This window comes from Triturus cristatus, chromosome 7 (genome assembly GCF_964204655.1).
Source record: "Triturus cristatus chromosome 7, aTriCri1.1, whole genome shotgun sequence".
NCBI classification, from domain to species: Eukaryota; Metazoa; Chordata; class Amphibia; order Caudata; family Salamandridae; genus Triturus; species Triturus cristatus.
In genome coordinates this window covers 795,228,660-795,252,899 of record NC_140590.1, presented here as the reverse complement: position 1 = coordinate 795,252,899, position 24,240 = coordinate 795,228,660, and the positions used below count along the sequence as shown (strand labels likewise).

Sequence of the window (24,240 nt, the reverse complement as noted above, 5' to 3'; positions counted from 1 at the left end):
TGTCGTCCTACGACCACATGAAGGCTGCCCTCCTCACCCGCTACGGCCTCACGCCCGAGATGTACCGCCAGAGGTTCAGAGATTGCACCAGGATCCCAGGTACAACTTGGGTAGAATACGTGAACTATTTCAGCCGGGCATTCGAAGGGTGGATCAAGGGAAGTCAGGTCGCCACTTACGAACAACTCTTCAACCTTATGGTGTGGGAGCACCTGTCAAACAACTGTTTCGTCGAGCTCTGGCAGCACCTACTCGACAGTAAGCTGACCGACCCCCGGCAGCTCGCCGCCGAAGCTGACCGGTGGGAAAGCACCCGAGTGGGCCGGAGAGGGCCCCACGATCAGAACAGAGGCAACCAAGGTCAGCACCGTCCTCGGGGAGGAGGAGGGGGCCAGGGGCGAGGGAGAGCCGCCTTACCAACAACACCCGTGGCCAGCACCCCGCCTCCGGCCGGCCGGGGCAACCCCCCGTTGCGGCCTGGGTACCGAGCCAACGTCACGTGCCACCGGTGCCAGCGACTAGGCCACTACGCCAATGACCCGAACTGCCCGCTAAATCAAACACCCAAGCCCCGTCAGGTAGCGGCCGCTGCCCTAGGGGAAGAGCAATCATCGGAGGGACCCGAAGAGTACGAGCCGGCCCAGCAAGGGTGGGAACCGGCCGCCATGGTCCTGGCATGCCTAGGGGGAAGAGACATGGTTCCGCGGGCTCCCCTACCCGCCAACACCAGAAAATACGGTCAGTGGGTGACCATTAATGGACAGAGAGCCGAGGCCTTGCGTGACACCGGCGCCAGCGTGACGGCCGTCCGCTGTCATCTGGTGAAGCCCGAGCAGATCCTGCCGAACATTCTCTGCCCCGTCCGCTCGGCAGATAACTCTGAGAGTATGTGTAAGATGGCCTGCGTCCCGTTTGAATGGGGAGGGGTCTCCGGCCTACTGAAGGTGACGGTCCGGGACGATGCCCCCGTGGACTGCCTCCTGGGGAATGACCTCGAGAGTTCCCCGTGGGCCACCGTCGAGAGAAGAGAGCACTTGGGGATGCTGGGCCTCCCGGACTGGGCCTGCATAACCACCCGATCCATGGCCGCCCGGGCCACCCCCCGATCAGAAGAAACCGAATGGCCAGCACCTCCGCCCCCGGTTGCCCCCGTCGAGGGCAACGGCGAGTCCGATCTCCCGGACCCGACTATCGAAGCAGACGCACAACACCAGGACCTTCCGGATCTGGCTCAGTGGCGTCAAGAGGGGGGGCCCACCCAAGAACAGTTCCGCCAGGAACAAAAGACCTGTCCCTCCCTCGAGGGACTCCGCCAACAAGCCGATACCCAAAGCGCAGGGGACACCCCCGGAACCCACTGGGTCTACTGGGACAACGACCTGCTCTACAGCGAGCAAAGAATCGCCGAGCTGGGGGCCGGTCGAGTTCTGGTGGTACCGCTCCGCTTCCGAGACTTTCTGCTCAACCTGGCCCACTATGTCCCCCTGGCTGGACACCTGGGCCAGGACAAAACATACAGTCGCCTGGTGACCCACTTTTTCTGGCCAAAAATGAGGAATGACGTCCTGAACCACTGCCGATCTTGCCCCACGTGCCAAGCCAGCGGGAAGAGTGGTCGGAAGCTGAAGGCCCCTCTGCAACCCTTCCCTGTGGTCACCACCCCGTTCGAGAGGGTGGGGATAGACATTGTGGGGCCTCTGGACCCCCGCACGGCACAAGGACACAGGTTCATCTTGGTACTAGTGGACCATGCCACCCGCTACCCCGAGGCAGTGCCCCTACGGACAGTGACAGCTCCGGTGGTTGGCCGGGCCCTGATGGGGATCTTCTCCAGGGTAGGCTTCCCCCGAGAAGTCGTCAGCGACCGAGGTACGAATTTCATATCTAAATACATGAAGTCCCTCTGGCAACAATGCGGGGTCACCTACAGATTCACGACCCCCTATCACCCCCAAGGGAACGGACTAGTGGAGCGTTTTAACCGCACTCTCAAGGGGATGATTGGGGGATTGGAAGAGCCTCTCCGTCGCCAGTGGGATGTGCTGCTCCCGTGCCTCCTCTTCGCCTACCGAGAAGTCCCCCAGAAGTCCCTCGGCTTTAGCCCTTTCGAACTCCTGTACGGGCACCCTGTGCGAGGGCCCCTCAGCCTAGTCAAGGAAGGTTGGGAGATGGCCCCCTTAACGACCCCTCCCGACGTCTTCAAATACATCCTGGCCCTACGAAACCAGACCCGGCGCTTCAGGGAGATGGCCAAGGCGAACCTCGAGGCCAGTCAGGAGGACATGAAGAGGTGGTATGATCACAATGCCTCCTCCGTTGAATTCGAGCCTGGGCAGCAAGTATGGGTGATGTCCCCCACCGAACCGTGTGCCCTGCAAGACAAGTGGACGGGGCCCTTCAAAGTGGTCGAGCGTAAAAGCCCCGTCACTTACCTCATCGACATGGGGTCCACCCGGAACCCCCTGCGGGTCCTCCACACCAACCGGCTCAAACCACACTTTGTGCGCTCCGAACTAAGCCTCCTGATGGCGACCGACAGTGGTACAGAAGAAGACTCCGAGCCCCTCCCGGATCTCTTGAAGACTCAGGAGAAGGACGGCTCCGTGGATGGGGTCCGGCTCTCCGACGCCCTCACTTCGGAGCAACGCCAGGACTGCCGGGACCTCCTGCTGCAGTTCGCTGCCCTGTTCTCCCTCACCCCCGGGGTCACCCCTTGGTGTTTGCACGACGTAGACACCGGGGACAGTCCCCCGGTCCGGCACCGGGCCTACCGCGTACCAGATCGGGTACGGGCCTGCATACAGGAGGAAGTGGCCAAGATGCTCACGATCGGGGTCATCGAGCCCTCGGACAGTCCCTGGGCCAGTCCGGTTGTATTAGTTCCCAAGGCCGCTGCCCCCGGCACCGCCCCTGAACTGAGATTCTGCGTCGACTACCGGGGCTTGAACGCTGTCACCCGGACCGACGCTCATCCCATCCCCCGAGCAGACGAGCTGATCGACCGGCTGGGGGCCGCCCGCTACCTTAGTATCTTCGACCTAACGGCGGGCTACTGGCAGATCGGCCTCACCCCCAGGGCTCAGGAGCGGTCAGCCTTCTCCACCCCCGATGGCCACTATCAATTTAAGGTCATGCCCTTTGGCATGAAGAATGCCCCCGCCACATTCCAACGTCTTGTGAACCAGGTCTTGGCAGGGCTCGAAGAATTCAGCGCTGCCTACCTGGACGATATCGCTGTATACAGCCGCCACTGGTCCGACCACCTCCGTCACCTCCAAGAGGTCCTCCAAGCCCTCCAGCGGGCCGGCCTCACCATTAAAGCCGGCAAGTGCCAAATTGGCCAAGGGTCTGTGACCTACCTTGGGCACCAAGTGGGAAGCGGGCTGGTGGCCCCACTACAACTTAAGATTGCTGCCATCCAGTCCTGGCAGCCCCCCGTCACCCAGACCGAGGTCCGAGCCTTCTTGGGGCTCACCGGATACTACCGGCGGTTCGTAAAGGACTACGGCAGCATCGTGGGGCCCCTCCCGGGACTCACATCCAAGAATCAACCGAAGCGGGTCCACTGGACTCCTGATTGTCAAGCGGCCTTCGAGGAGCTGAAGGCCGCCCTGTGCACCGCCCCGGTGCTCCAGGCCCCCGATTACAGTCGGGAATTTGTGGTGCAGACCGACGCCTCCGACCACGGCATCGGGGCCGTCCTCTCTCAGCTGAACTCCGAAGGTCATGACCAGCCGGTGGCCTTCATCAGTCGACGTCTCCTGGCCCGAGAACAGCGTTGGAGCACAATCGAGAGGGAGGCATTTGCAGTAGTGTGGGCCCTCAAAAAGCTCCGACCCTATCTCTTCGGTACCCACTTCCGGGTACAAACCGACCATCGACCCCTGCAATGGCTGATGCAGATGCGGGGGGAGAACCCAAAACTCTTGCGCTGGTCCATTTCCCTGCAGGGAATGGACTTCACTGTGGAGCACCGGCCAGGCCAAGACCACGCCAACGCGGATGGCCTGTCCCGCTTTTTCCGCCTCGACGAAGAGAGTCCCCAAGGAGATGGGTGACTCTCCCCGCCTTCAGCTGGGGGGGACGCATGTTGGACAGGCCACACACAGGGCTTGCTCCCCCCCCGCACGACAGGGCCCGAGCCCCGGCCCACCAGGCATACCCCCGTGACAAGCCCCTGTACTCCGTCTCCCGACGGACCCTCTGCCCTCGGACCCCTACTCATCACGGGGCCCAGCCCCACCGGCTTCCCCGGCCGGGTCAAGCCGCCATCTTGGGCCCTGCACCACGCGGCCGCGTGGCCTCACCTCGACCCTAACCCCGGGCCTGGCCGGCCCGACATCCCGGCACCACCATCCACCCAGGAGGTGAGCGGACCACTTGGCAGGTCAATGGGAGAACGAAGCGTCAAGAGCTCTTCCCCCGCCAGGTGCCGATCGCCTCCAGCAGCCCCCAGGCGCTGGCTCCACCCCCTGCTGGGTGTCTGGACACCTTCATCCCGGACCCTCCGACCTCCAAGTGCGAGGGTCCGGACATCAAAGGGCACCAGCCCTATAACTAAGGCAGCTCCGGAGCAGGAAGGCAGTTGTATCCTGGAGTCGAGAGACACCGAGTGAACTCAACCCTGACGGTCTACTGGCGCTGCCGTAGCCCGCTCTTGTGAACCATCGTCCTGCCTGCTGGCGCTGCCGCGGCCTTCTGCAACCTTCATCTTCCTGGGACCTGCTGGCGCTGCCGCGGCCCGTTGTAACGACCATCCTCACCGGGACCTGCTGGCGCTGCCGCGGACCGTCATCTTCCTGGGACCTGCTGGCGCTGCCGCGGCCCGTTGTAACGACCATCTTCCTGGGACCTGCTGGCGCTGCCGCGGCCCGTTGTAACGACCATCCTCACCGGGACCTGCTGGCGCTGCCGCGGACCGTACATCTTCCGGGGACCTGCTGGCGCTGCCGCGGCCCGTTGTATCAACCATCCTTACCGGGACCTGCTGGCGCTGCCGCGGACCGTACTGCCTAAACACCAAGCTCGAGGATTGTGAGCTCGTCATCATCTCATCCGAACTATCTGATTGGTAAATAGACTGACCCGCTACCCCCTTCCCTACCTTCCGAGACTCTAATCGAGGGGACCCCTGCGTCCGGACCTCCTTGTACCATTCTACCGTATCATAACTAAGTACCTATAAAGAACACTGAACCTTATCCGTGTGTGATCTCTGTCTGTGGGGGGGGAAGTTACTTGTCTGTACGATCGCTGGAGACGGCTCTCCCCGGAGACCTCTCCCCCTGACCCCGGCCGGCCCTCCCGGTCCGTCTACCTTTTCTAACACGCCAACACCCGGAAATATGGCCAGTGGGTGACCATTAATGGACGTCGGGCCGAGGCCTTACGTGACACAGGCGCCAGTGTGACGGCCGTCCGCTGTCACCTGGTGAAGCCCGAGCAGATCATTCCGAACATTCTCTGCCCCGTCCGCTCAGCCGACAATTCCGAAAGTCTGTGTCAAATGGCCTGCGTCCCCTTCGAATGGGGAGGGGTCTCCGGCCTGTTGAAGGTGACGGTCCGGGATGATGCCCCCGTGGACTGCCTCCTGGGGAATGACCTTGAGAGTTCCCCGTGGGCCACCGTCGAAAGAAGAGAGCACCTGGGGATGCTGGGCCTCCTGGACTGGGCCTGCGTAACCACCCGGTCCATGGCCGCCCGTGCCGTCCCCCGATCAGGAGAACCAGAATGGCCAGCACCTCCGCCCCCGGTCGCCCCAGTAGAGGACAACGACGAGGCCAACCCCCCAGAACCAACGGCCGAAGGGGTCGCGCAACCCCCGGACCTTCCCGGCCTGGCTCAGTGGCGTCACGAAGGGGGGCCCACCCAAGAACAGTTCCGCCAGGTGCAAAAGACCTGCCCCTCCCTCGACGGACTCCGCCGGCAAGCCAGCGCCCAGAGCGCAGGGGACTCCACCGGAACTCATTGGGTCTATTGGGATAACGACCTGCTATACAGCGAACAAAGAATCGCAGAGCTATGGGCCAGTCGAGTGCTGGTGGTACCTCTCCGCTTCAGAGACTTCCTACTAACTCTGGCCCACGATGTCCCCCTGGCTGGACACCTGGGCCAGGACAAAACCTACAGTCGCCTAGTGACTCACTTTTTCTGGCCGAAGATGCGGAACGACGTCCTTAACCACTGCCGGTCCTGCCCCACGTGCCAGGCCAGTGGGAAGAGCGGCCGTAAGCTGAAAGCCCCTCTGCAACCCTTCCCAGTGGTCACCACCCCGTTCGAGAGGGTAGGAATAGACATTGTGGGGCCCCTGGACCCCCGCACGGCACAAGGACATAGGTTCATCCTGGTACTGGTGGACCACGCCACCCGCTACCCCGAGGCGGTGCCCCTACGAACTGTAACAGCTCCGGTGGTTGGCCGGGCCCTAATGGGGATCTTCTCCCGGGTGGGCTTCCCCCGAGAAGTCGTCAGCGACCGAGGCACGAACTTTATCTCAAAATATATGAAGTCCCTCTGGCAACAGTGCGGGGTCACCTACCGATTCACGACCCCCTATCACCCCCAAGGGAACGGACTAGTGGAGCGATTCAACCGCACCCTCAAGGGGATGATTGGGGGATTGGCCCCTCCGTCGCCAGTGGGATGTACTACTCCCGTGCCTCCTCTTCGCCTATCGAGAAGTTCCCCAGAAGTCCCTCGGCTTTAGCCCTTTCGAACTCCTGTACGGGCACCCTGTGCGAGGGCCCCTCAGCCTGGTCAAAGAAGGTTGGGAGATGGCCCCCCTAAAGACCCCTCCAGACGTCTTCAAGTACCTCCTGGCCCTACGCAATCAGACCCGGCGCTTCAGGGAGATGGCCAAGGCGAACCTCGAGGCAGTCAGGAGGACATGAAAAAATGGTACGATCACAATGCCTCCTCCGTCGAGTTCGAACCTGGTCAACAAGTGTGGGTGATGTCCCCCACCGAACCATGTGCCTTACAAGATAAGTGGACGGGGCCCTTCAAAGTGGTCGAGCGCAAAAGCCCCGTCACTTACCTCATCGACATGGGGACCCCCCGGAACCCCCTCCGGGTCCTCCACACCAACAGACTCAAACCACACTTTGTGCGCTCAGAACTCAGCCTCCTGATGGCTACGGACAGTGGGGCGGAAGAAGACTCCGAACCCCTCCCGGATCTCCTGAAGACTCAGGAGAACGACGGCTCCGTGAACGGGGTCCGGCTCTCCGATGCCCTCACCCCAGAGCAACGCCAGGGCTGCCGGGACCTCCTGCTGCGGTTCACTACACTGTTCTCCCTCACCCCCGGGATCACCCCTTGGTGCTTGCACGACGTGGACACCGGGGACAGTCCCCCTATCCGACACCGGGCCTACCGCGTGCCAGATCGGGTACGGGCCTGCATCCAAGAGGAAGTGGCCAAAATGCTCACGATCGGGGTCATCGAGCCCTCGGACAGCCCCTGGGCCAGCCCGGTTGTACTGGTCCCCAAAGCCGCTGCCCCCGGCACCACACCTGAACTGAGATTCTGCGTCGACTACCGGGGCTTGAACGCTGTCACCCGGACCGACGCTCATCCTATCCCCCGAGCGGATGAATTGATCGACCGGCTGGGGGCCGCCCGCTACCTCAGCATCTTCGACCTAACAGCGGGCTACTGGCAGATCGGTCTCACACCCCGGGCTCAGGAACGGTCCGCCTTCTCTACCCCCGATGGCCACTACCACTTCAAGGTCATGCCCTTCGGCATGAAGAATGCCCCCGCTACTTTTCAACGTCTAGTGAACCAGGTCTTGGCGGGGCTCGAAGAGTTCAGCGCCGCCTACCTGGACGATATCGCTGTGTACAGCCGCCACTGGTCCGACCACCTCCTCCACCTCCAAGAGGTCCTGCAGGCCCTCCAGCGGGCCGGCCTCACGATTAAGGCCGGCAAATGCCAAATTGGTCAAGGGTCCGTGACCTACCTCGGGCACCAGGTGGGAAGCGGGCTGGTGGCCCCGCTGCAACTTAAAATTGCTGCCATCCAGTCCTGGCAGCCCCCCGTCACCCAGACCGAGGTCCGAGCCTTCTTGGGGCTCACCGGCTACTACCGGCGGTTCGTGAGGGACTACGGCAGCATTGTGGGGCCCCTCACGGGTCTCACGTCCAAAAACCAGCCGAAGCGGATTAACTGGACCCCCGACTGTCAAGCGGCCTTCGAAGAGCTGAAGGCCGCCCTGTGCACTGCCCCTGTGCTCCAGGCCCCCGATTACAGTCGGGAATTCATTGTACAGACAGACGCCTCCGACCACGGCATCGGAGCGGTTCTTTCCCAACTGAACCCCGAGGGTCATGACCAGCCGGTGGCCTTCATCAGCAGACGTCTCCTGGCCCGAGAACAGCGCTGGAGCACAATCGAGAGGGAGGCCTTCGCAGTGGTGTGGGCCCTCAAAAAGCTCCGGCCCTATCTCTTCGGTACCCACTTCCGGGTACAAACCGACCATCGACCCCTGCAGTGGCTGATGCAGATGCGGGGGGAGAACCCAAAACTATTGCGCTGGTCCATCTCCCTGCAGGGAATGGACTTCACCGTGGAACATCGACCGGGCCAAGACCACGCCAACGCAGATGGCCTGTCACGCTTTTTCCGCCTCGACGAGGAGAGTCCCCAGGAAGATGGGTGACTCTCCCCGCCTTCAGCTGGGGGGGACGCATGTTGGACAGGCCACACGAAGGGCTTGCTCCCTCCCCGCACGACAGGGCCCAAGCCCCGGCCCGCCAGGCGTGACCCACAAGAATCACCCGCACCCCGTCCCCCGACGGAACTCCTGCCCCCGGACCTCCATGTATCACGGGACCGAGCCACCACCGGCTCCCCCGGCCGGCTCAAGCCGCCATCTTGGGCCCTGCACCACGAGGCCGCGTGGCCTCCACCCGACCCTAACCCTGGGCTTGGCCGGCCCCGACATCCCGGCACCACCATCCACCCAGGAGGTGAGCGGACCACTTGGCAGGTCAATGGGAGAACGAAGCGTCAAGGGCTCTCCCCCGCCAGGTGCCGATCGCCTCCAGCTCCCCCAGGCACTGGCTCCACCCCCTGCTGGGTGTCTGGACACCTTCATCCCGGGCCCTCCGACCTCCAAGTGCGAGGGTCCGGACATCAAAGGGCGCCAGACCTATAACTAGGGCAGCTCCGGAGCAGGACGACAGTTGTATCCTGGAGTCGAGAGACACCGAGAGAACTCAGCCTTGACGGACTACTGGCGCTGCCGTAGCCCTACCTTGTGAACTATCGTCCTGCCTGCTGGCGCTGCCGCGGCCTTCTGCAACATCCATCCTCGTCGGGACCTGCTGGCGCTGCCGCGGCCCGTTGTAACGACCATCTTCACCGGGACCTGCTGGCGCTGCCGCGGACCGTGTAACGACCATCTTCACCGGGACCTGCTGGCGCTGCCGCGGACCGTGTATCGACCATCTTCACCGGGACCTGCTGGCGCTGCCGCGGCCCGTCCCAGCTAGAACACCGAGCTCGAGGATTGTGAGCTATCCACCATACCACCTCAACTACCAGACTGGTAACCAGACTGTCCCGCTACCCCTTTTCCCCACCTTGAGAGACTTGAATCGAGGGGACCCCTGAGTCCAGACCTCCTTGTACCATTTCATCGTACCGTAAGAAATTGCCTATAAAGAACGCTGAATCTTCTCCTTGTGTGGTGTCTGTCTGTGGGAGGGAAGTTATTTATCTGTACAATCGCTGGAGACGGCTCTCCCCGGAGACCTCTCCCATTGTCCTCGGCCGACCCTCCCGGTCCGTCTAACACTAACCACAACCACTTTCATCATTGGACATTGAAATGCTCGATCTCTTCCTGATTTTAATTCTTTCTAGTTACACTGAAAAAGCAAATTTAATATGACCATGTTTAACAACTATGGTTTCCGCTTTTCTCTTTTTCAGGAATGTGACTACAATTGAGTTATATCACGCTATCGGCAGCGTATTCCTCTCTAATTTTCATAATCAAAAAATAAGGGCAATCACCGGTCTTCGTCTTCTTCTTCTTGTCAGTGGTCCAAAATATGCATCCAGTAGGATGCGTTACCCCCTGCTTTTTAGCCATAAAATGCATTATACTGGAAACTCCCTTTCTCAGATGCTGGTAAACCTAGCCCAGTTGAGATTCTTAGATAGCCATTCCTGCCAGTTGTGTGGAGGAGTCAGTACAAGGTATTCCGCATACTTAAAACCGCACATTTACCTTCCTTGCTGACAAATCCCAGTGTCCATTTAATAGGAGTTTTTAGATTTCTAGCCAAACTTCATTATGTTGTTTTAATGATATGCTCTCCAGAAACATATGGATCAGTTGAAATGGTTGCACTTATAATCTGGGTTTTGTGCACTGTGCAAAGAAGGGTAAGAACAAAACTTGTTCAAGCTCTGTGACGAATTCTTGGATTATGTCAGGGGACCAGCTAACTACTGATTTCCTGGCCAGAGACATTGAAACACCATCTGGTGCCTAAGGCTTGCGTTATTTGTTTTGAGTCCAGCCTGAGGATTATGGATGTTGGTAGCAACAAATCTAATGGAAGATTACCATTAGAAACAAAAAATGAAAATCTAGGAACTTCCTACTTGAAGGTTATACTTGCATTGCACCTTGTATTCCTCCTCCTCGTTTAGCCCTCTACTGCTTAGCAGCTAGGTTTGTTTTCTAGGTATGCCGTAGCCAGACTGATCCTTGGTATCACCTGGCACAACCACATCACCCAACACCTACGCGATCTCCACTGGCTCCCAGTCGAAATAACAGTCCAGCTGCTCGCGCATGCATTCAAGGCCCTCCATAACATTGGATCAGAATACCTTAACAACCTCCTCTTCTTCCACGCCCCCAAGAGAAAGGTCCGATCAGCCGACCTCTCCCTGGCCCCTGCCCCACAACTCAACAGGATCAGAGCGGGTGGAAGGTCCTTCCCCTACCTTGCATCCAAGATCTGGAACAGCCTCCCCCTCAACCTCTGGCAAAGCCGTACCCTGCTCCAGTTCAGGAAGGACCTCAAGACCTGACTCTTTAGATGACCCCCAACAGAGCCACACACCATATCCCCCCCTAGCACCTTCAGACACTAACGGGGAGTTGCTGTGCTTTACAAACCCTTGATATAGCGCTTACTACCACTATATGGGGATGCTGAAGCAGTTGTGCATGCTAGTAGCATGCTACACAATGCGGGTGTGTGATTGAAACAGTCTTATCTTTGCTTTGAACCTATATGGGAAGTGTGTCCATGTCACGAGTGATGACCACTGAGGTGTAGTTATCGTGTTATGGGACGCATCGCTCAGTTGTGTGAGACAGAAGTGTATTTTTAAAATATTTAATATACTGGCAGCTCGGATTAGCTCTGCAGGTCTTTGTTATATTAATAGTTTATCTTTTGTATGCTTGATCCAATTTCTTATGCTGTCTGTAGCAGTGGGATGCTACCCTTACAACGCAATCACTACATTGGCCATCCCATCCACTCCCTGGGCTCCACATTTATGTGACATGGCAGAGGCTGTTGGTGGTCCTTGCACCGCATGAATCTCTAGCTGAAATCATGATGTTAAGCTCCAGCACATGAAGGGTGAAGGTGCGAGTGGCTGTCCCATCCTTGTCATGTAAAGTGCCAATTTGATACCTGCAGATGCCCATCTGCGACTGAGGCTGATGACTGAGCATACTTATGGATACAGCATGCATTAGTTCAAGCTCGGGTGATCGTCAGAACAAAAGTAAAAGAAGGCGGCAAAAGCAAAACAAGGAACCAAAACCTGTCCAGACTAAATACAACAACAAAAAAAGAGAATCTAAGCTGTATTTGCACCCTCTCATGTCCCGCCCCAGTCAAATCTTCTGATTCTGTGAGATACGAATTTCGAACAGTGAACTATTAAAAATATTGGCAATTGGTGCCCTCAAAGTACTAGTATGCATCGACAAAAGGAAAAAAATGCATTAGTAGCAAAATAGACAGTGATATTATAGTCTACATTGTATCATTGTCATTCAATTCAATTAAAACTTTATTCGGATACAGATTTTGTGTCCATAAAAGTATACAAAGGTTAAAAACAATTTTTTTTTAAATCTTAAAAAGAATTAATATAGATCACAAAAACGTTCTTATGTGCATGATAAAAACGCCAAGTATATAACACATTATTACTTTCAGTTTGGATCCCAATCACGATCTGTCGTTTTATAGTGAATCATAGTTTGCACGGTATTTAAGACAGACTTTTAAAAAACGGGCTATTGGGAAAATGCTATACTCAGTGTCCAAACATTGTAAGGCAAGAAGGGCCGGGCGACACTGGCGTAAGCCTATAAGTTTTAATAAAGGAATGATCCACTTCTTACGTGGTAATTCGTAATAACTACAGAAAAAGACTACGTGCAGTGGCGATTGTTCTGATTGCCCATTACAAGGACAAGGAGTTAGGTTACTAGACCAATCTTTTGTCTTCGGGAAAGTTATCAGCCGATGGAAAGTATTAATCCGGAATCGTGTTAAAAGATATTTTTCATAGGGATTAACACTGGATAGTAAATACGGCTGGATCCCAAATGAGACTTGTACCGAGGCAAGATGGAGGTTTGTGGGCTTTATGATCTCAGTTGTTAAACGAAGCTCACGTAAATGAGATAAACACGCGTTTTTCAACTTTTTACGTGATACTTCGATTGTAGTCTCAGGGAACGTGAAAAAAGATTCCAGGTTTACGTCTCTCACAAAGTTATGGACATATAGCAACCATGGGATGTTTTTCCAATTTTCCAGAGTAAGACAGTCCGAGATAAGCAGACGAGTCATTTTACATTCTATAGTTTCCCAGAGTCGATGCAATAGGAGAATTGGTTGGATAGCAATGAGATCAGAAATATAATCCTCCCCCCAACTCCATGTGGCAACCGTAAGTTGGCGAACTTTTGGGAGCGGCCAAAAGGTACCTCAAAAAGCCATTTTCTACTTTTTGGATAATTTCCGTGTTGACATAACCCCAAACCCCAGCCCCATACATTGCCACTGAACGGCACTTAGCCCTATAGATCTGAATCAACTCCCGCGAGGGACGTTGGCCTAGTTTTTGCGCAAATGTGACCAAGGCTGTTGTAGTTCTAAGGAACCCCATCTTTCTGGCCAGAAGGGCTGGACCTCAACTAGAGGTATTGTCTATCAGAATACCTAAATAGGGGTACGAAGTTGCGGTCTCCAGGATGGTATTATTTATCTTGATACCGCCGGAGTATTTGAGACGTTCCCCCAGGTGCATGACAAACGTTTTCTTTATGTTTACTTTTAGCTCTAGGCTTGCCATGAACTCACAATATCTATCAAGAAGAAGTTGGAGTTGGCGTGGGGTCCTGGCCATGATCACCGCGTCATCCGCGTAGAGCTACGCGGGTATTGGGCGACGATCGATCATGGGCAGGTCCTGGCTTCCTACTAACATCGCAGCCTCCAAACCATTCGTATATAGATTGAAAAGAAAGGGAGCCAGTACACATCCCTGTCTGACACCCTTAACTACTGGGAATGATGTTGTAACTTCCCCCCCCAGACCATACCGTACTTTTGCTGAGGCCCCTGTATAGAGATTCTGAATGAAACTCACCAAGCACCAAGGGGGGTTCAACCCCCATAGTCAGAAGGAGTTTCCAAAGTTTGCTATGGGAAACGCAATCAAAGGCCGCCGAAAGATCGACGTAAGCTAAATGCAACCTCCCCTTTTTCGCCCATACATATTTACCTATCAGTAATGAAAGGTTTAATGCCTGCTCCACTGTCCCCAGTCCCTCTCGAAAGCCATACTGGAGGTCAGAAACCACTTGATTGCTTTCAGCCCAGTCTTGGAGTCTTTTAAGAAGTAGCCGACCCATCACCTTGCCTGTAGAGTCCAAGAGGGAAATTGGACGGTAACAGGCGGGGCTATTGCGGTCGCCTTTCTTAAAAATTGGAAGAAGAATAGAAGTTGTCCAAGACTCTGGTGGGCCAATTTTAGTGGCTGCTTCAAAGACCGTTGTAAGAATAGGGGACCATAATTCTAAATTGTTTTTGAATAGGTCCACGGGAACCCCGTCAGGGCCTGGGGCTTTGCCACATTTAGAAGTTTGCAATGCCAGGAGTACCTCGGCATGGTCAAAATGAAGGTTAGGGTTAGAGGAGAGGGATGGTCTTCTATAGTTTTGAGTAGCCGGCATCGCCAAAATTTCTGAGGGGAGCTCTGTCAAAGAATCCTCCAAAATACCAAAGATCCTAGAAAAATTATCAACCCAAGCTGCCTCACCCACTGCTACCTCAATCCGTGGGATCTCTCGTTGGTCGGTTAAGAAAGGTGATCTTACTATTTTCCAGAAGGTGGCTGAATCCTTGAAGGAACAGCTCTGATGTAACGTAGCCCATAGTTCCTTCTTGGTATCCACCTTACAGGATTTAAGTGCTTGCTTATAACATTTTCTTAATCTTATCTCTTCCCCTTTGTCCCTTACGGTATTAGTCAGAGCTTTCTTTATAAGAGGTAGGCGCTCCTTGTTGCGGGATTAAACCATCCCTTTTTTGTTTGATTAACACCCTTAGTTTTACGGAACAACTCTCTCTTAATTTCGGATGTAATAACAGAAAAGCTAGCCAGTACCTGATCGGGGACAGATTGTGAGTTTAAGCATACTTCAATATGTGGGAGTGTACGACTCAACACTGCTGAGGTAATCTTTTCAGCATCCACTTTATCCCATTTAATTGCATACCCGTTCAGTTTATTTATCCCTAATGTTTCTTGTGTTAGGAGAGTTCGCTTGCTGGGCAGTTCTGGCGTATCAGGAATAGTGATCATGAGAATGTTGGAAAAGTGATCACTGCTAGGATCAGTGCCTGTTCGGAAGCTACGTAGCTGCTCCTTAGATGCTTACGATACCAAAACAAAGTCAATCAGACTAAATAGTCCCCTGCCATTAAACGTGGGAGTAAAAGAAACTGGGGGGGAAACAAGATCGTTTGCAAAACCGAGATCTAAGTTAAATATTATCTCGGTCAGAGTGTTCCCTAGTTTGGTATGAGGAAAATGCGTTAAGTTATAACCCAGGTCATCGACAATACCACAATTGTTTGTATCGCCTCCCTTACAGAGATTTAAATTGAAGTCCCCTCCCCAGACTATGCTAATACTAGTACTAGAATGTTTAAGTCGCTCCTCTGTTAAGAGTAGGGAAATATTTTCCAAAACTGGGAGTATGTCCTTTGATGTCAAGTTGTTATAAAAATTAACTATGTAGAACACTTGTGTTTTACTAGGTATTAACTTAAGGATCTGGGAATAGGGATTGCTGTTAATGATTTTGGTATCAGTGATTAGGAGTTCATTTGAGAGATATATTACCAAGCCACCTTTCGCTGTCCCACATAATGAAGGTTGGGCAAATGAATTAAAGGTTTTATATCCTTGCAGATGAATGGGAACAGTTAACCATGTTTCTTGCAAACAGATAATGTTATGTTCCCTAATGGTAAAGAGCCATGGTGGATGGTCTGCCTTAGGGCGCAAGCCGGCGACATTCCAGAATATTAATTTGAGGGATAGGTCAGGTTTAGCCGAACCCCCCCCCCCCCCCCCAATTATGGTATCGTCGACAGGGGATTTTGTCATAGCCCTTGGGGAGCCTAGGTCTAATTGAAAATTTGATATACCATGCAATGAGGGTTGAAGCTCCTCGATGGCCCTACTGGAGGAAAGGAGTTGGAGTACTTGATTCTCTTTTTCAGGAAATGGACAAGTCGGACAGACTGAAGACTGCGACGATTGAACCAGTCAGTCATTTGCGTCCAGACCTGATGAATGGTCGAATCTATAGAGAGCTTGGAAGGGTTTAGGGCAATAAAGTGGATTATAACCATTATAGCCATTACTGTTAAACAAACAGTTGTTGTGGCTGAACATAGGACGCTCATTAGGATAACTAGTTAGTAGTCCCAGATTAGGTGTAAATTCTACTGCAGATCTCGGGTAGAAAAATATCAAATCACGTGTCATGATACCCCCTGACCCAATTTCCTGAAATTCACCTAGGATGTGTCTTACAGTTCTACGGTCTGAGAAATTAATGATAATAATGTCACCGGATAGGTTTTTCCTTCGACAGCCCAGCCATGGCAGTCGCCTGACATGAAGAATTTCACCATTCAAATACAGGCGGAGCGGCCGATTTTGACGGAGCCAAAAAAGCACTTTGTTTTTTAGTTGGTAAAAAGTTTCCGTCTTACCTTCCTCTAAGGGTGGAACACCTGTCAGAATGACTACATACAGAGCCGCTTCCGGGGGAGGTCTACTGGCCTAATCCTAGGCTCTCTCATTACATCAAGTTTTGAATGGGCACCTTGATCAGGGGCATATCTTAGGTTTGTAGGGTTCCCACCCCCCTGTATGTTGTTCACCCTGGGTTCAAATGCTAGACGTGATACACGAGGCGCACTTAGCTGGGAAGGTTTTGGGCTAGAAGGATTGATGTTCTTTACCCCTCCCTTTTGGGGGGGGGGAAGATCGATTATTATTTTTTACACATCTTTTTTCCACGGGGACAAAGGCAAGCTTTGATGGAAAAGGTGTCAAGGATGGTGGTAACCCTTTCTTTAAGGTGACGGATGTGGGGGTCGGTACTGCCGTTACCAGGGATACAGATGATGGAACACTGTTAAGTTGAGGCTTATTTGCTACTATGTTCTCCCTAATTACTTGTTCTAGGGACCCTAATTGGAGAGTGATTCTATTCAATCCCTCTATTACTGGGAGAATAAAAGATTGTACTATTTGCTCGATGGTCCCAGTAATATTGGTAATGGGGGTCTGCATAGATGGAATGAATTGAGGGGTAGGCGGGGCAGATGTCATGTGCAATTGCGGGATGGATAGTGCAGGGGTATTATCAGGATCAGGATTTTGGTTTAGAGTTTGAGTAGGCCTGCTTAATTTACCCCTTAGCGTTCTACCTCCACACTTTCTCCTTCTTTTTTGTTGGCGGGGGACCTTGGCAAAGATCGAGATTGTGCTTCCGAGTGTGTTTCTCTTTTTGGGCAGTCTCTACCACAGGTGACGAAGTGGGCGCCCGGGACTCAACAGGCGAAGGGAGGTTACAAGAAGAGGTAGAGATAATGACACTTAATTCATTAATAGAGTCGGCAATAAGGTCAGTAATGGAGTCTATTAGATTGGTTCTGTCCCGGAGAAGCAATGGAGTGCTTTCAATACTAGAAGATTCACAAACTGTTGGAATTATATGAGTCCCATCGTGAACCGACATGCTTGGTTGTATTGAATGCGGGGACGTGCGCATGTTCTTAATATGCTCAATCGAGCGGCGCCTATCAGCTCGCCGCTCAGCGAGAGAATCCTCCCTATCTGTGTCCGGAATTGTCCTGATGACAAAATGGTCCAAGGTTCCTTTGGTAGCCCTTTTTACCAAGGGGGTTTTACCCGTTACACTCATGATTCGTGGTGTTTGGGAAAAGTGACTGACAAACTGGGATAGGAGATATGGTAAGTAACCCACAGAGCCTTAGGAGGAAATTTAGCAGAGTAAAACAATTGGACTAGGTCACGACGTTATGTGTGTACAAACACGGAGTATTCATAGTGTCTTACTTGAGGTGACCGTTTCGAGGATGACAGAGGGGGGGCCCAGCCCGGCCTTTTCCGGCCTGGGACGGCCGAAGACGGCCCGCCCTTTGCCCGGGCTTCGCCCGGCTCGTCCCGCGCGCGTCCCGCGAAGCGGGCCTCAGGGTCTGTTATATGCGCCTCCTGGCGCTGGCGCTGCGTGTCAGGGAACGCGCCGCCGCAATGGCAGCCGGGAGTTGAGGTCCCGGAGCGGCGACGCGGCTGATTACACCCAAGGACTCCTGGCGGTGGCGGTGAGATTTGGTAGCAATAATCCAGGTAAGGACCCCAGCTCCGCCGGCCTTAGGGTCTGTTATATGCGCCTCCTGGCGCTGCGTGTCAGGGAACGCGCCGCCGGGAGTTGAGGTCCCGGAGCGGCGACGCGGCTGATTACACCCAAGGACTCCTGGCGGTGGCGGTGAGATTTGGTAGCAATAATCCAGGTAAGGTTCCAGCTCCGCCGGCCTCAGGGTCTGTTATATGCGCCTCCTGGCGCTGGCGCTGCGTGTCAGGGAACGCGCCGCCGCAAAGGCAGCCGGGAGTTTAGGTCCCGGAGCGGCGACGCGGCTGATTACACCCAAGGACTCGTGGCGGTAAAATTTGGTAGCAATAATCCAGGTAAGGTCCCCCATTGTCATTCAGAAATAAAATCATATTTTGAAAAGCTCCAACCTTTCCAATAAAATTTCAATTACGATTTTCATATATTTTTGATTTGTGAATTCATCAAAATATTTAAGATTTTGTTTATTTGATATGCATTTGTTTCGGTAGTTTTGTGTATTTTTTTAAGGCTCAGTTTTCGAAATTGCTTAACCTGAGGTCCCTGCAATCCAATAGTGAGTCAGTGGGGGCCCATAGAAGCCAAAAGCTTGAGAACCGCTGGTCTAGTTATTTATTTAGGCAGCTCTGGGGTGCGCAAAGTCCTGAATCCTACATCCTGGGCAGACCCCCATTTATTACGTTTCCCATTGACTTCAGTGAAATTTAGAGAGCTGCACAGCAGCCCCTCAAGAAACTGGCCTGGCACTCTTGCAGTCATGACAATGTTACCTCCATTCCACTAATCAGCTGGCCAAAGATTGCCATTCTCACTAGCCTGGAACCACACAATTTCTAAGTCAAGGCATACAAAACCGAAATACATAAGCCAATACCAACAAGTTGCTCCAAATTACCTCTACAGGCAGCAAATGAGATACGATTATCCGAGGGAGGAGATGGCCCCTAAACACATTTTGTAATACAAAATAAAAAAATTCTTGCACCTCTTTGCTAGAAACCTCTCATGCTATGACTGGAAGGTGTTGTGTAAAAGTAGACTGTGAGCCAAAAGAGTAGCTTTGTGCTGTCGTAAACGCTTACCTGGATAAATTCATAACACCTAAGCACTGCACCGTAAGTTCAGGCTTTGAATTGCACATGGTGTTCCTTATTTCAATGGTTTCAGGAATACAGCTGTAGCTGCAGACTACCTGGTCGCACAGTACAAGTGAACTCCGGTCCTTAACGCCTAGGAGGCAGGGACACATAGTTTGTGATTTTGTGAAAATCAGATGCTTCTAAAACTTGTTATATATTTCCAAACAACTTATGTACTAAATACTCTGGCTTCTTGTTTTGGAAATCGCCAGATAGTGAGCTGAGTGTTAGGTGGATATGATCAGATGTTTAAAAAACATATACAAGATTTGTTCTGCATATGCTGGCAATGATTCATGGCTCAAACTGATTGGCCAAAATATGTCCTATCTCCGTATTCGAGGTGGGAAGAAAAAATACATTAACAAAGATAGTGGGTGAGAAGAGGACAAAAAAGACATATCATGTGCTTTGTCTGAACTGGAAAAGCTGTGTGAGGTACCCGCTTTCATCTGATGATTCCAAAGGAGAGTAGAAACAACAAAGAGTCTCTGTTTTTTAACTGCCACAGTATGTGTGAGGTTAGAATCTAATAGTTGTGAGTCATTGTTGGACTTACCTTTTGAGAAGGATTGCACGAGGTCAACAACATTTCCAACTTGGACAGATTTAATTTAAGAAAGTTGACATCCACCAAATGACTGTGGATAAAACAGTGTATGTTCAGAACTGGCAAATGGATCACTATTTAGTATTGAAAGAATCGTTTGTCCATCATCCATATACCTAACAAATTTACCTCCATACAGATGAGGGTATTTAGCTACCTTGGCTTATAAAACCTAAATAGCAAGGAGAAAATTGCAGCTGAATGGGGGAAATCTGGTCTGGTTTGGAAGTTGATTCAGAAAATGCTGGAGCCAAGAAATTAGTTATGTTAGATGCAGAAGAACAAATGATGCAGAACAAATCCATCCCAGAGCCCTCCCTTTGATACAGGACAATGCCAATTGTTGACAGCCTCACTGTGCCTGAAAGGTCTAGGTAAATTAACACACCGACGACATAATCATCCACCCCCGTTCTTAAGTTAAGAGCAAAGAAAACAACCAACTTTGGGGCCGATTAGCTGGAAGGTGGTTTTAAAAGAGTTGAAATACTGTGTTTATTCTGCACACATATGGAACTGAGCCAGCCTCTAGTAATTTTACTGAGAATGACAGTTGCAAAATCGGTTCAAAGATGGAAAAATGTGAGGCCCCCAATCTGGGTCATTTGACAAGGCTATCACTACGTCTTTTTTCAACACGGACAGAATATCTATCAACGGGAATGGTTTATTGATGACTGGAATTAAATCTCTTGCAATGTCATCTGCCATTATTTTTGAAGGCCCTCATACGCCACTTTTTCCGGCACGATGCACCACTCCACGTTACATTTCAAATTCCTGGATGGTTGGTGGTTCTGTGCATCCTCATTTTTTGTCAGTGCATCTTTTGGAAACTGATACACCTTAATTCACATACACTTTTTGACACCCACTCAGGTCTGTATCATACTATTCTCCCAGTAGTACTATCAGTATATCCATCGGTATTAGTAACTCTACTGTTCGATCCAGTGCTTTCTTTATCTTTTGGCACCATTTTTTAATCTCAGAATATTCCCATGATAGGTAGATAAAGGTCCTCCTCTGTCCACATTTTTCTGTTCATTTATCTGTTTTTCTTCCTTATTTGCCTAGTTGCACTCTTTTGTTGTGTTCTAAGGAGTATTTGTAATTGTACTCGCCTAACTTGCTTTTATTGATACCTTCCTAAAAAATATGAGGCTTTCGGTCCTTGTAACAATTTCTATTTTCCCAAAATCCTGTATACACTTCTCAGTCCGGGCTTTCCACTTCTGGGTTTTTACCATAAATGTGTTAGATGTTAGTAATAGTATTAGTGCTCGTATATCCATCTACCAGCATTCTTTCTATTTGTGAATCTTCTTCAGTGTCTTCATCTGCCCTCTCGATCATAAGTTGGCAGTACCTAAAGGTCGGCAAGACAAACATATCCTGTTCAGTCTCCAAGTGTGTAAATGGAACCATCCCATTAGCATCCCACACCTCGTTTAATGTCGAAATTTCTGTACGGTCACATTTTTTGAAGTCTTCAAGACCGTTTAAGATCTTCAGTGTGGTGCCCACACAGAGTGGTCTGCGATCAATTGGTTTTACCGCCCCATTTGTCTGAATTTAATAAATATTAAGAAATGGATTAAATCACCATAGCTGTTGTGGGTGGCAGTGCTTTTAGCACATTCTTTTAGGTTGCAGCATTTGTCCATTCATTCACTATACAGAGTTGTGCTGCTTCATAGTATTTTAATGTTTGGGACAGCTATTCCCACTTCTGACATTGACCTTTGTAGTGTTGTCAGTTCTATGTGTGGGGTACCCACCACTCATAACCCTAGTAATTTGATTTAATTCACTAAAGAAGACCTTCAGGATATGTTATTCTATGCCATGTTAGATATATATAAATTTTAAAAGCGTTACAACTTTATATATGGCAGCTTTACCTAGGCTTGACACTGGAAGGTTGTGCCAACGGTCAACAGCAGTTTCCACATCGCCATGAGTGTCGTCAGGTTGTCTTAGTTGTTCATTGTGTGACCCGTCCACCCACCCCACACACGTATGTAAAATGATAGTGCTATATCTGTAAAGCGAAATTAAGCCTTTCAGTTGGTTTAGAACTGTGCATTGGGAAAATTAGTGATTTCTCCCAGTTTATTTACAGATCCCAGAAACTTCATGTCATGTATTTTTAGTCATTTAAGTGAAATGTCCCGATCAGCTGAGAGTAACAAAATACCATCTACATACAGTGAAAGCATTTTACCCCAGTAGGTATCCTAAGTCCATCCCATCAGCTGATTGTCTCTCCTTATCCATTCGGCAGCGGTTTCAGCTGCAGAGGCTAACCGCATTGCAGGTAGCTGGCGCCCTTGCCTACTCCCTCTACTTATAGGTATGCTTCTTGATTTCGGGGTATTTATTCTTATTTTTGCTGTTGGTTCTCGGTAAAGTAATTTGATCCAGAAAAGGAACTATGCCCATTATCTTGAATATATGAGACTGAAACTACCATTTTGCTGAGTCAAATGCTTTATTGACATCTAGAGATACTTTCTGGCTGTTGCTGCCAGATTATTTTAAAGTCTTATTAGGCTGAGCTTTGTAACATGAAACCACACTGGTCTGGGTGAATAAGATTAGTGATTAGGAGCTACAATCTGTTTGATGATAATTTAGCAAGGATCTTTGTTTCACAGTTAAGCAGCGAGACTGTGTGATAAGAGGCACATTCATTTCTGGGTTTCCCTTCTTCTGAATCAGAACTGTCATTGTTGTTCTAAGATCTGCTGATATCTTTCCTTCTTTTGGGGCATACACTAGCATCTTGAGTAATGGTTTGTGAGTTTGCCAATATTTTTCTGGAATTCTCCAGATTGTGGTGCCAGTGTTGTCCTGGATTGTGAGCTGTAGAATCCCTGAAAGTGTTCAGCAGATGTTTATGCCAACTCCAAACCTCCCATAACCTTGTCATCCATTGGTGTACTGATTTCTTTTGTGTCGAGGTCTCTATCCTTAACAGTTCAGCTATGCCTTTGATTTCCTAGCTGTACGTCCTACCTACTATAGTTTATTCTGTGTACCCAAATATTGTATCCGGATGCATTAGTTTCTATGGGCTTATATTAATTTTTGTTTTTTTGCCAGAAATTCGCTCATTAGCAGATGAATGGGATTAACTGTGTTCTCTATCTCTTTAATTGTAGTTTTTCATGCTGTGGCGCATAGGTGTGTGTTCCTTTCCCTGGATTCCCCATCCCTCCAGAAATCACCCTGCCCGAATTACTGCCTAATAGGTTTCCCACTTCATTTTGGTGCTTCCTACAGATCCCTTATTCCCAGACAAGTAGTTTTCCATTGCAGTTATCAGTTCTTGTACTACGTTCGTTCTTGGGAAGCGCCAAGATGTCATTTGTTATTCTCCAGACAGTTTCTTTTTATTAACTTGCAATGTCTCCATTAGTGGGAAGAGGTCAGAAATGCCCATCACTCATTATCTTGTTTGTGTGCATCTATGGAGTATTGAGATGGGGGTAAAGAAGTAATCGATCTTTCTAGGATTTGTGGGCCCCCAAAAAGTAGGAGAAGGCTCTTTAAGTGTTAACCACCTCCCTCTTTGTCATATATCCTCCCATATCCTGATAACATTTGTTTAGCTTGTTTTGTGTAGTGTCTGTTGTCTTTTTGGTACTAGTCCTATCATAGGGGATGTCCATTGGCAAGTTAAAATCTCTGCCTTCTCACCAAGTAGCCTGCGACTGTCTCCCCAAATTCTCCATCACTATCGTTAACCCTTCATTGCAGGTGTATGCTGATTTCCTCTTCCCACAACTACTCGCTATCGCAGTGGAGCAGTTTAGTACATTTAAAGTGCTGACTAGGCTAGCTCGCCATTGAGAGAATACGATTTGTTCTATCCAATGAAGATGTTTTGAACGTTTGCCCAGTACTGGGCTGTAATAACACTATGTTCCTGCTTCCTAACCAGCAGCAGATGTTCAATATGTTCTCAATTCTGAATGCCTTCTTGCTGCCGTTCTACTCTTGCAATATAGCTGCTGACTACACAGGTTGCTTCCTTCAAGAAGGCCCTAAACAATAAAGTTATGAATGCTGTGAGGGCAGTTTGCATAGTTACACCTTCAGTGACTAAAGGCTCGCACTTCCTGGCTGGCTGTTGAAATACGAGGTGGAGACAATCGTATTAACATAAGGAGTAGTTTCTTACCTGTAACTCCAGTTCTGTAGTAGGGGTATCTCTGTTATAGTCATAATCTATGAATAATCCCCGCCCATGTGCGGGGACCCCGGAGCAATCAAAAATATCTCTTAAGCTGTCCCGCATTTGCAAACCTGCAAAGACACTTAAGAGACAGACAAAATAATACAGCCTAATCACAACAAGGCTGCACTGGCCAGCACTTCCTCTGAAGTGAACACAAAAGCCAAAATAAAGTTGAAATGTCATTTTTATTCACATCTGACATGTTCCTTTATTATCACACACTCCCTTCACCAAAATCCCTTTAAACAATAGAGAGGAAGGGGTGGACAGACAAGCCCTATAG

At 51.0% G+C, this 24,240-nt stretch overlaps 1 protein-coding gene across 2 annotated transcripts in view; it reads left to right on the top strand.

Moving 5' to 3' along the window:
- Nucleotides 1–24,240, top strand: part of GALNT10 (polypeptide N-acetylgalactosaminyltransferase 10) — a 553,591-nt gene that overhangs the window by 90,346 nt on the left and 439,005 nt on the right. The window lies entirely within an intron of this gene.